At 35.2% G+C, this 13,189-nt stretch overlaps 1 protein-coding gene across 4 annotated transcripts in view; it reads right to left on the reverse strand.

The window, feature by feature from the left end:
* FNDC3A (fibronectin type III domain containing 3A) overlaps positions 1–13,189 on the reverse strand; it is a 146,628-nt gene that overhangs the window by 108,661 nt on the left and 24,778 nt on the right. The gene's annotated exons all lie outside the window — the stretch shown is intronic.

Here is a 13,189-nt window from a genome sequence, read left to right on the forward strand (position 1 = left end):
AAAATTGAACCTTCTGAATTTAGGGAGTACTTAAGTTTAATTCTATAAAACTCTAATAGTTTAAATTGTTTATTTTGAAGAATATATACCTCATAAAATGTTTAAGGTTATATTAATTTCTAAAAATGTTCACCTATATTTTCATAAAAAATAACTTACAAAACCAAATATAATCACTGAAAAAATAAAGAGGAAAATGTTTACGGATGGAATCAATCTTGCAGATGTAATTTAATTTTCTCCTTTCTACAAGGACATGGAACTTGCATTCTTCATTATACATTAAGACTGACATTAAGTCAGGTCTGAGAAGAACAAAGTATCTCACATTTCTATTTCTGAAACCCAGCAGAGGTTTTAGCAGACAGAGCCAAAAAATCAACCCAAAAATCAAAAACATATATTCATGCTCTTCAATATTTACAAATGTATTATTTTGGCTATCATCTTAGTTTGCTTAGCTGCCATAACAAAGTTCCACAGACTGGGGGGTGCTTAAACAGAAATTTGTTCTCTCATAATTCTGGAGGCTAGAAGTTTGAGATCAAGTTGTTGGCATGGTTGGTTTCTTCTGAAGGCTCTCTCCTGGGCTTGCAGATGGTCACATTTCTCCTATGTTTTCACATGGTCTTCCCTCTATGTGTCTTTGTCCTAATATTCTCTTACAGGACACTGGTAAAAAGGAAAATTCTATTGGATTAGGGCCTTCCCTAATGACCTCATTTTAGCTTAATTACCTTTTTAAAGACCCAATCTCCAAATACAGTAACACTCTGCAGTACTGAGGGTTAGGACTTCAACATATGAATTTTGGGGTGGGGTAAGAAAAACACAATTCAGCACAAACATCAACCCTTAGATTACACAAAGCACGTGAACAAAATTCTCTGTAGCATCTAATCCTTGTCCTGTTTTTTTATTCACCTGCTTCTTCAGGCTTGCTCAAGGGTGCCAACTTAATGAGGCTGTGAGTAATAATAAAATGGAAAATCCTTTGGGCCTTGTACCCTTGAATAATAGTTAACATACCTTGAGCAATGTAATTTCCCAATCCATGACTGAAGGCTTTCAAATTAACTCAACACTCACAGGGTTATTTTGATGACTGAGTTAACATATGGCAAGGGCTTAAGACAGTGAATGGTATACAGTAAACACTATTTGTACATGTTAGCTATTGTTACTATAAGCACCATATATTTCAGTCTTAGTATTATTATTTTTATCAGTGTAGACCTGTTACTTTAAGGATCTGCCCCCAGCCTAGAAGAAGTTGATCAATTGTGACATAAGAAAGATAATATACCCAGAACACAATGTTTAAGAGATTTCTCCTGAACTGGCCTGGGACCGGCCTGCCTCTGACTTTCCATATTTTCTTGTACTGATCCTTTAGCTTTCTAGTCATCGACCTACTCTATTCCTCTCACTCCAGGGTTCCATGGTCAATAGCTTCATTCTCATTTACTGGTCTGTGACTGACTTACTATTCTCTAGCATGACTACTGATTCAGACTTGACTTCTGCTAACTAATGTTTCCTATGTTGAACCTCCATGCCTGAGGACTTAGTCTGTAAACAAAAAATTTCTTTTTCAGGTAATTCTACTTATTCCTTCAAGATGCTGACATCCTAAAGCAGAGTTAAATTATTCCTGTAATAGGGCCCACAGCACTTTGTATATCCTCCAGTATAACACTTAGCACATAACTATATTGTTTACATGTGTCACCTCCACTACATTCGCCCTTCATAAGATGTCTATTTATTTTACAGTTTTAGAGGCTACAAAAGTTGAACAAATGTTTGCTGAATTAACTACTATCCATCTCTAAATAACTCCTAAATCTTTTCCTCTGGCTTTGAGACCAAGGCTAGCTGATAAAACTTTCTGTGATGATGGAAATATTCTATATGCTGTCTGGTATACAGCCCCCTGCTACATGTACCTATACATATGGTCTGTGTGTGTACATAAGTGCTACTGAACTTTTAAAATGCAACTAGTGAAAATGATAGCCTGAATCTGCAAGCTTATTTACCTTTAATTTAATTAATTTAAATTAGTAGTTAATGGCTACCATATCAGATGGTATAATGTTAGATTTGTCAAGCTCCAAAATGACTTTTCAAACTACCTTTTCTGTATTTATTTGCCTTGACAAACTGCAGGCACCTCAACTTTCTAAATTTGAATTGATTATCTGACTTTCCTAGGAAATTAAGCTGAGAAATACATTTCATCTAAATATACTATCAACTCACAAAAAAGTCTGAATTACTTACACATCAAAGTGTAAACTGATTTGATTATAAAAACTTTAAATCAAATTTTATTTGCATTTCACTAGACCCTGTCAATCTATAGATACAATGGCTGATGTAACATATTTCAACAAACGTTTAAATAAAGATTAATCTTTGGAAAGAAAAGGACAATTATCAAATTACTAAACATGAGTTTAGTTTTTAGTTCTATGAAGGATAATAACTTGCAAACTTAGTTAAGAATATATGCTTGATACCAGCATGTAGACAACTGAGATCTGTCAACCATCTACCCATTTAATGCATTTTTTGGCAAATAATAAATGAGCAACTAGTATATGTTAGTTTGTGGAGATGGGTATACAAGTATGAATCCATACAGGAGACAGTTACAACAATTATAATGCTAATATAGAAGAGTACAGGGTACTCTGCAAATTTTTTTGACTACCTATTGCTTATTATCTCAAACTCAAAACTTACAGCATTTAAGACTCTTTTAAAAAAAAATGTTTATTTTAAGAGACAGCACATGCAAGTGCAAGTGAGGGAAGGGCAGAAGGAGAGGGAGAGACTCTCCCAAGCAGGCTCCAAGTCCAGTGTGGAGGCTAGGCAGGGCTCAATCCCACGACTGTGAGATCATGACCTGAGCCCAAATCAAGAGTCCAACACTTAACCGACTGAGGAACCCAAGCCCCCTCCCCCACTTTTAAAAGTTTTTATTTATTTATTTTGAGACAGAGAGAAAGCACAAGCAAGGGAGGGGCAGAGAGAGAGAAGAGCGAGTGAGAATCCCAAACAGGCTCCGTACTGTCAGCATGGAGCCTGACATGTCGCTCCAACTCATGAACCATGAGACCTGAGCTGAAGTCAATGTTCAACCAACTGAGCCACTCAGGCACCCCCCAAGCACCCCTTGAAACTTTATCAACTATCCTATCTGTAATGTCTAAGGTAATGTCTTTCATTTCAAACATACAGAAAAGTAGAGAGTATATATCTATCAGTGTCTGGAAGCAACCAGATTTACCATGTTGCCAAATTTGTCTCAAATGCTCTTCTGAAAGAGACATGTAAGTTTACAGATCTTTCTGAATTTGGGATATCTTTCTTATCCTTAATACTTTTAATGTGCATGCTTGCATACATCCACTATTAGTATATACCATCATTTTGTGAGTTTCTTAGTTTTTATCAGCGGCATCATGTTTTACATATCTCTAATTTGCTATTTAATATTGTAACTGAGATTTATCCATAGTATAAATTCAGGCAAAGAAGTATATAGTATTCCATTGTATTAATCCTCCCAATTCTATTCATTTCTCTCATGGATATTTAGATTGTGTCCACATCTTTATTACCACACAGTGCAATGAATAATCTTGCACAGGTACTCTTATACACATGCATAAGATTTTCTGCAGGATAAATATCTACAAGTATGTATGTTAGATTTTAGATGTGCACCTTTTCAGCTTTATTAAATATTGCCAGATCATTCCCCCCAAAAAGGCTGCCCCAGCAGTGTAGAAAGGATTACACTGATCTACGGCCTTTCTATATTGTCAGATTTCTTAATATTTTACATCCTCATTGAGGTTTTAATTTGAATTTCCCTCCTTCAAAACACAGTTCCAACCTACTTTCTTCCCCCAAATCTTTCATTAGTCCCATGAATTACCCCCAAGAAGATAGGGTGCTTTGTCTGTATATAGCTAGTATGTGGCCAACTTTGCAGCTAACATGAAATTCTTTTCCTTAAGCACTCATTAATGTGCCACTTAAGTTTGTCAGCTGTTTTAACTTTAAAATGCCAATTTCAATATTATGTAAGTATGAAGACTATTAAGTGGCCAATAATATGCCAATTTCAATATTATATAGGTATAAAGACTATTAAGTGCTCAATAATATGTGTATAGACACATATGAGACATTGGGATTGATGCTTTATAAGTATTTTATTCAGACATTTCCTAAAAAAGAAGGCATAATGGATAATTTAGAGCCATGTTGAAATAAAAAAGAAAATACTTTCTTCAAGTGTAACTAAGTATTTCTAAGGCAATACTTGATGAGAAAAGCCTTTTATATCACTTTCAGTCCTTACCCATATACTGGGTTATAATACTGTATATGTATGGGGGAGGCAGGAATATAACAACTGTGAATCAATAGGGGCAGACACTGTGTGTTGTACTTAGTATTTCTTACATGACATAATCTAGTAGTGGTTACCTTAGTTAATGCTTGTGAAATTGAACTGTATTTAAGTTCCTAAAAATATATGATATGTGAAATGACCATCATATCTAACCAATTTTAAATCTAAAGATTTACAATTTGTCATGATTACAATACAATCATGATTCCTACCTACCCATGTGAAGCAGGCAAGAGGAAAATATTTAAGAGACAATTTAAAATATGGAAGAAAATATCAATGGTGGCCATAAAATATTTTTTTCTGATAACATTTTAAGGAAGGCAGAAAATGAGGGAAACATGAACTATTATTACTTTAAAATAATTTTTAAACAACAAAACAACAGTGTGAGTTGGCTAATTTTGAACTCATTAGACAAATTATTTTCAAAATTATTCCAGAGAGATGACTCTCCTCATGTACCTCACCAAAAATCAAAAACCAAAACCAAAAAGCCAAAACTTAGGAAATGTTCAAGAATGTTTTTGAAGAATTATTTGTGACAGGGGCGCCTGGGTGGTGCAGTCGGTTAAGCGTCCGACTTCAGCCAGGTCACGATCTCGCGGTCCGTGAGTTCGAGCCCCGCGTCAGGCTCTGGGCTGATGGCTCGGAGCCTGGAGCCTGTTTCTGATTCTGTGTCTCCCTCTCTCTCTGCCCCTCCCCCGTTCATGCTCTGTCTCTCTTTGTCCCAAAAAAAAAAAAAAAAAAAGGTTGAAGAAAAAAAATGAAAAAAAAAAAAAAAAAGAATTATTTGTGACAGTAAAAACTGGAAACAATCCAAGCTTCCATTAGTACTAGAATGAAGCAATGGATGTATATTCATGTAATGGAATATTATGTAGCAAATACCTATAAGTGGTAACGTGGATGAATCTCATACACGAACTGTTGAACAAAAACCCAAGGACAAAATAATACATATTGTGTAATTCTATTTATATACAATTGAGAAACAGGCTAAATTAATCTTTGGTTTGAGGAGGAAAAAGGGGATACTGCTTAAGAGAGAGGAAGTACTTCCTGGGAAGGTATATAAGGAAGCAGCTGCACAAAAATGATTTATGCACTCTTCTGATTATGTTGGCCTTAAATAAAAGCATTCTTAAAACTTTAAACAGTTCAGGGGTGCTTGGTGGCTCAGTTGGTTAAGTGTCCAACTTTGGCTCAGGTCAGCTCAGGTCATGGTTCGTGAGATTGAGCCCCACATGGGGCTCTCTGCTGTCAGCATAGCTGTCTGTGCCCCCCCCCACCCCCCCCAGCTCGTTCTCTCTCTGAAAATAAATTAATTTAACAAAAACTTTAAGCAGTTCAGATAAAGCATAATTTGCCTTTCCACCTCTTTCAACCAATCCCTTTCTCCTGAGAACCACTGAACAGATGGGTGTGTATCTGTTCAGACCTTTTTTCCCTGTGAGATATATATATACATATACATATATATGTATATATACATGTACATTTTAAATTGCATGTTCTTCTTTTTCTGTTTCTCAATTGATAGAACTTTTTTTATTGAAGATGTGATAAATTCACATTAAAAAATATTCAAATAGTACAAAAGGGTGTATGGCAAAATTTAGACTCTTCTTTCTGGGGTGGGTCCCTGTTTATAATATCTTGTATATTTTCTGTCATGTGTTTAGAGTATATGTATATTTTTCCCATTTTCAATATTATTTTTTGAAAAATCACACAAATGAAGCATTTTAGGAATATGAACCTTGAGCATTCTATCTGGTGATGGATTATATAGGAGTACTCTGAATATATATAATCACTACAGTTTATTAATGAAAGGGAAATGTTACAAATTGAAAATGCACACTACAACTTTTATTTGTACCTATTTATAATTTCTGACAAAAAAAGATCTTGCCTTAAAAAAAATCTTGCTTTATATTAAGCAAATACATACAAGAAAAATCATGATAAAAATAATCCTTGTAAGCAGGCTTTTCATTTAATATCTCTTATTACAGAAGAGCAAAGAATTTTTAGAATTTTGTGGATAGTTTTCATTTGAATGTCCCTATTTACTCAGTGCTGCTTATAAGCTATTCTTTATTTCCTCCTCATGTCAGCCCAAATTATATATTTTTTTCTTTTTTTAAAAATGTATTTATTTTTGACAGAGATTGAGAGAGAGACAGATCATGAGTGGGGGAGTGGCAGAGAGAGAGGGAGACACAGAATCTGAAGCAGGCTCCAGGCTCTGAGCTGTCAGCACAGAGCCCGATGTGGGGCTCGAACTCACGGACCTTGAGATCATGACCTGAGCCAAAGTTGGACGTTCAACAGACTGAGCCACCCATGTGCCCCCAACGTTTTATTTCTTAAAAGTCAACATTTCCTACAGGATTATAGGGCACAAGGGTTGATTAACTATAGTCACTTAATTAGAGGTTTAGGAATTATTCTAACTACACCAGAATATCTAGTAGTTAATCTAACAGAAAGTCAATTGTTTTTAGAGTAGAAACCATCAAAATTCCATGACCATTATATTTCACTTAAGATATTGTTCCCTTAAAATCTGATGACCTTTCACAATAGAATTAAATATATACATATATATTTCACTAAAATACCATAAAATATTTAATATTTTAACTTATAATTTTGCTGTATTAGCTTTAATTATATGAAAGCATGTTGCTATTCACCTCTCAGATGAAATAATTTGCCAATTTTTACTTTTTTGAAAACAGGAAGAGATACATACTTTAAAAATGAACAAATGAGGGGCGCCTGAGTGGCTCTGTCTGTTAAGCGTCCGACTTCGGCTCACGTCATGATCTGGCGGTTTGTGAGCTTGAGACGTGCGTCGGGCTCTGTGCTAACAGCTTAGAGCCTGGAACCTGAAACGAATTCTGTGTCTCCCTCTCTCTCTGCCCCTCCCCTGCGCACGCTCTGTCTCTCAATAACAAATAAACGTTTAAAAAAAAAATGAACAAATGAAATGATATTGGTCCCAGTAAGAATACTGTGATACAGTGCCAAATTTTGTGCCAAATATAAATTCTAGTTTGTTTACACCCTTTGTAACTTTTTTTTAAATGATATTTTAGGAAGCTTTTTTTTTCTTTAAATAGACTACCTTAAAATTTACACCCAATTTATAAATCTTATTTTGTTATTTCTTACAAGAACCAGCACAATAATTTGCACATAGATAGTACATGAATAAGTGAGATGATTTTTTTTCAATGCAGCATGGCTTAATGTCAGAATTTTTAAAATTATGTGTTCATAAAAAAGGTGATAATATAAGCAGATTTTCAGATCTGTATCTATGTGGAAGGCTTTTTGTATCTCTAGGGAAAAGTTAATAGTTAATATTGACATTTTCAAAAAATATTTGACTTTCTTATGTAACATCATAGAAAGTGGCATGGTGTAGACATTCTGGAGAAACAAACTCTAATGGGAAAGAAGAGATTGATTTAATGTTTAAATTCTAACCTTTCTAAAAACTTTTAAGAATGAGACAATTAACAAACAGCTATTTTGTTTGCCAGGCAAAGCTACAGAGCAATTAGAAGACTAATTTGGGCCATGAAATTTCTAGGATTAAAGGTCTGGATTAGAATTCTGAGGCCAAAAATTATTGTCACAAAGGTGTGAGCTATTATTTTAGAGTCTCAGTAATCTCACCCCTAAGATTTACTAAATGTTTATAGTTTGGTCAGTAAAGAACTTGACTCAATATGTAACACAATGCAAGAGCTCAAATGGTAGCTATTATTTTTATTATTTCTACTTATATATTTCCCAAACACCTCAAATTCAATTGAAGATCTCTCATACTCTCTCAAATCTGCTCCTTCTGTTTGCCTTATTCTAGAAGATTTTATTATTTTCCCAAATATTTGTGGCTTCTCCCTTGGGCAAGATTATCCTTCCCCACTTACTGATCACATGTTTTGCCATGTGATTTGCACTGGATAATGAAACATGGGTGGAGGTCAGCATGTAGGTCACCATTATCTTTGCCATGATACCATCAACATTCTACATATAGGCTGGAGCACAGCCACAAATGACCTCTTAAAGATGTGTAGTGTAAGCAATAAGCCTTTTGGTAAACTTGGGATTTACAGGATGTTTGTAACCATGAAGGAACCTTGCCTATCCTGACTGATTAGATTTATCTTAGTGAACATGGCCTTGACATCTACCTAAATATTCAAAGAAGGAGTCTGGGAAAATTTTTACCCTCTCTCTCAGTTTTGTTCTTTGGCCAGTTGTTCAATTCTGGTCAATTCTACCTCCCTAATATTTCTCAAATTGTGCATCATTAATATGACCTTAATCCAAGTTTTATTTTTTATCTATTACTACAATATTTTCTTTCTCCAGGTTTGCTCCCCTTAAGCATTTTAATCTGCATTAGTAAGATGAATGCATTTATTTTCTCTTAAATACTTCAAATGCGTGTCACAATTGTAAGAGCTTAAACAGTTATAAATTCATAAATGTCATAAAACTGAAATTTTCTTAAACACTTAAATTTTTTTTAATGTTTATTTATTATTAAGAGACAGAGGGAGACAGAGCATGAGCATCAGAGGGGCAGAGAGAGGGGGAGACACAGAATCAGAAGCAGGCTCCAGGATCTAAGCAAGCTGTCAGCACAGAGCCCGATGTGGGGCTCAAACTCACAAACCACGAGATCATGACCTGAGCCGAAGTCGGATGCTTAACTGACTGGGCCACCCTGGTGCCCCTCTTAAACACTTTAATTGCTTAAATACCAAATACATACAGATTATCTCAGTAATATTGATTATGTCAGTAATGACACTCATTTCTAAACTTAACACAGAAGTATTAATAGCATAAGTCTGATTTACTTCATTGTTTCTATGCTTAAGTCAAAGAGAACTCTAGGTCCAAAGGGCTTCACTGAACAAGTTCTACCAAATACTTAAGGAAGGTATCCAAGGTGTTTTTTTTTGTTTTTTTTTTAAATAGATTCCCCATATAAGTGAGATAATACAGTATTTGTCTTTCTCTGTTTGACTTACTTCACTTAGTATAATGACCTCAAGGTCCATCCACATTGTGGCAAATGGCAGGATTTTTCTTCTTTTTTATGACCTAATAATATTTCATGTATGTATGTATGTATGTATGTATGTATGTATGTGTATACCAACACATATACCACAACTTCTTTACCCATTTCATCCATTGATGGATACTTAGGATTGTTTCCATATCTTGGTTTCCATACATGAGGGCACAGACAGCTTTTTGTTAGTGATTATTTCCTTCAGATGAATACCCAGAAGAACTGCTGGAACATATGGTAGCTATATTTTTAATTTTTTGAGGAACCTCCATACTATTTTCCATAGTGGCTGCACCAATTTATATTCCCACCAACAGTGCACAAGAGTTTCTTTTTCCCTGTATCCTCACCAACATTTATTATTTCTTGTTTGCCACAGTTATTAAAACTAGCCAATCCTAAACTGTTACTCTACCCTGATTTACCTTTCTTGCAGAAACACCAATAATGGCTTTCGCCTAGCCTTTCCTCTTGCTCTTGTTTCTGCCTCCTGACCAAAACCTGAAGCTTTCTCCATGCCCTGGTGTGCCCCCTTCTTTCAGGAAATAGAAGTAAAAAAATTTCTTTCAATAGCATTAGCCTCTCCATGTTATTACTCAGTCATCTCCATAAATTAAAAGCCTGCAGGTACAAATGAGACAACTATAAAATAACAATAACAAAAAGGTTAATGAAATGGAGAAGATTCTGGGGGAAAAAAAGCCAGATAAGCTGAGTTTTGACAGATCTTAACCCAAAGTTTAAATGCACTCAATCATTTTAGAAGATACATAAATAGAAATTAGAGAAGGTAAAGTTAAATAAGGAATCTGCTGAGCCACATAAGAAACCAAAATACCTGAATTTTTCTTTTGATGGTGGCAACAGTGAACATTGCATGGTGCTTGATGCAAATGCAGATTTGGAGGTGCTAACAGGACAGCACAAGCACTCACATATGCTTTACCTCCTCTATCAGGAAAGGATATAATCTCAAATCAAGCACAAGCTTGGGAACGAGCAATGGTGCAGCCATTTTGGAAAATAAGCTGGCAATATCTAATAAAGTTAAACATAGGCTTACCATACAATACAGCAATTATGTTCTTAGGTATTCACCCCATTGAGTTGAAAACTTATGTCCATCCAAAACCTGCAAGTGAATTTTTTTTATAGTTTATTTATTTTATTTTGAGAGACAGAACGTGCTTGAGCAGGGTAGGGGCAGAGAGATAGGGAGAGAGAGAATCCCAAGCAGGCTCCGCACAGAGCCCTGACATGGGCTGTGAGATTATGATCTCGGCCAAAATCAAGAGTGGGATGCTCAACTGACTGAGTCACCCAGGTGCTCCGGACCTGCATATGAATGTTTAAAGCAGCTTTACTTACAGTTGCTAAAAACTGGAAAGAATCAAGCTGTCCTTCAATAGGTGAATGGATCAACAAACTGGTACATTCATGAATGAAGTATTATCCAATAATAAAAATAAAAGTTATTAAGCCACAAAAAGAAACTGTCTAGACCATATTGCTAAATGAAAAGAAGATGGTCTGAAAAGGCTACATACTCTATGAATCCAACTAAATGACATTCTGGAAAAGATAAAAGTATAGGAACAGTAAAAATATTAGTGTTACCAGGGGTGGATGGGGTGGGGGAAAGTGGGATGGAGAAAGGAATGAATTGGTAGAGCATAGGGGGGATTTTTAGGGCAGTGAAACTATTTGTTATGATAATGGTGATATATGATATTATACATTTGTCAAAACCCATACAATTGTATTATACCAAGAGTGAACCTTCATGTAAACTGTGGAACTTTATCAATATTGGCTTGTTAATTGTACCAAATGTAGCACACTAATATAAAATGTTAACAATAGGGAAAACTATGTGGAAGAGGTGTATGAAAGAAGTTCTTTGCTCAACTTTTCTGTAAAACTCAAACTACTATAAAAATAAAAGTCTATTAATAAAAAGGGGGGAAGAATGAGGAGTCTACAAACACAAAAAACAGCTCAGATGTTGCCACTCAGAATGAATGATAAATGTCTATTATACCTTCCCTAAAAATAATACTAGTAGCAATGATGTTAAGGTGGGATTCCTTCTAGTATGATTCATAAGCCAAAAGGCCTACTTTGTAACATGACATACTACCAAATACAGAAGCAGAAAATATTGATGAAGGGCCAACTATAAAATTAATTTGCTCTCAAGAGGTGGAACAGAAATCATTCCATTACATATTCCCAAGAAATAGTGTAATATTCCCCCCAAAAAGTCAAGACAAGGGATACTCTGTTATTGTGAATTTTTAACATCATGCATGTACACGACACTTCCCTCTGTCAAGAACTGTCTTTTAGTTTGCTTCTCTACCACAGGCACGAACCAGGTGGTATCACATATCCATAGGTAAGCTCTAACTTGGCCATGCTTGGCACACCAATCAGTTCCTGAGTTAAGACAAAGAAATGCCTGTTGTCAACTTTATTAAACTCCCATCTCTGTTACCTACTTTTGTTCAGTTTCTTACATTCTACCACAGCTATTAGTCCACTCTCTTTAGTATATATCTTTCATAACTATCCCTTAGTTTTTTGATCCACTGCTCACTATAACTATCTCTATTGATTTAAGTCCTGACTGGCATGTCTACGGAGTTTCCTCAGTCTTTTAAACATTTATTGAGTGCTTCAATTCAGATTCAGCAAACATTTACTGAGCTCCTTCAGGCTCATTTCACCCTCATAGTTACAGCCACTCTAAGAAGCAATCTATTATTACCTCCACTTTATAGAGAAGCAAACACACCCAGAGAAGTTAAATAACTTGTCTTAGGTCACCCAAATCTAAATCTATCAGTCAAGTACAGTGCTCCTTCTACTCATCTCTTTCTCCCTAGCAAATTACAATACTCTGTTAGTTTGAATTTAAGGCTTAACTCTACCTCCTGAAACCTATTTTTCAAACTCTCCCTAAAAACACATCCCCTAGATCCACTAATCCCCAAACCAACCCTTCAAGTCCTGCTCTGGTTGATTCTTCTATTCCCAGCTCCTTTCTCTATACCCAACTACACCACTACTGTAACAGGCTAGATAGTGCCCTCAAGATTTCAAGAAAAATTCTACCAATAGAATCTCCTTTTTGGAGAAGTCAAGAGCATCATAGTCTTGTTTCGGCCTATTGTCTTCCCCTTTACAGACTATACACTATAGCAACTATGTCAATGAATTGTAATTAACTGCTTAATAGATTCTTTTATATATTAAGTTATAAAAAACTTGAAACCAATGACTGGCCTGAAGAAATACTGATAACTGAAGATACTCTCAAAGCCCCAAAGTAAATGGATATCTGCCACATCCATTATTTTTGCAGGAAAAAAAAAAAAATCTTAACAGACTTAACTTTGACCATGAAAATCAAGCTTAGTGAAATGAACTTTCTGCTAAAAGCCATCTGAGTATATGTGAAAATTAAAACCAAGATATACTTTTCATGAATTTTTATACAAACCAGAAAAATTCAGAACCCAAGTCAATTGCTCTTGATTTTTCAATAGCAAGGTTAACAAAGTAGCTTCTTACCTTGAAAGCAAATCTTAATTGTCCACTACAGATACTAAGTTTGTAAATTAACAAAATGTGAC

Source organism: Prionailurus viverrinus, chromosome A1 (genome assembly GCF_022837055.1).
Source record: "Prionailurus viverrinus isolate Anna chromosome A1, UM_Priviv_1.0, whole genome shotgun sequence".
Taxonomy (NCBI): Eukaryota; Metazoa; Chordata; class Mammalia; order Carnivora; family Felidae; genus Prionailurus; species Prionailurus viverrinus.